The sequence below is a fragment of the Zingiber officinale genome, chromosome 7B (assembly GCF_018446385.1).
Source record: "Zingiber officinale cultivar Zhangliang chromosome 7B, Zo_v1.1, whole genome shotgun sequence".
In the NCBI taxonomy this organism is placed as follows: Eukaryota; Viridiplantae; Streptophyta; class Magnoliopsida; order Zingiberales; family Zingiberaceae; genus Zingiber; species Zingiber officinale.
In genome coordinates, this window is record NC_055999.1 from 112,367,447 (window position 1) to 112,368,127 (window position 681).

A 681-nucleotide genomic window follows, 5' to 3' on the forward strand; every position below is an offset into this window, starting at 1 on the left:
GTATGGTCCAACATGGGATTTCACTTACAACAATATATCCTCATCTCTCTTCAGGATTTTGAGAGTTTAATATTTTCAATCTTAATCAAAGCTCTTGGAATTCTTTGAGTACTTATCAACTTAAGTAGAAGGTAAGATTTAGAATGTTTATAGTTTAGTGCCCAAAAGCCTCCAAGTGCTTATTTTATTTCAAACTCCAATATGCACTTTTGGGGGTTTGGATAAAACTTAACTATAGATTGTCTCAATCAGTTGAAGTGGTGATGCAACTTAGGATGATCTATTTGCAAATAAAATCTTTTTATTTGGAATGGAGTTGACTGCATAGTCAATTAACAAAAGATCAGTCAGTTGATTGATCTTCGATAGAAATTAGAAGAAGATTGCTCATCTGAATAAGGTGACAACTGTAAGATGGTTTACATGATTAAATAAGTCAACCAATTGAGATTCAAAATGAATCAACTAAAGTATTTAAGAGCGAGTCGGCTGAAGTATTTATTGCCTGGCGGAATAGTTGAGTGGAAACATAATTGAATTGATTGATGAATTCATTGCTAGGTAAAAGTTTTCACAATCATGCAAACAATTGATTGGGCTCGCAATAGAACAAGAGTTTGTTGACTATTTGAAGGTTATAAATAAAAGAGCAAAGACAGTTTGTCAATGCTAGTGGATTGT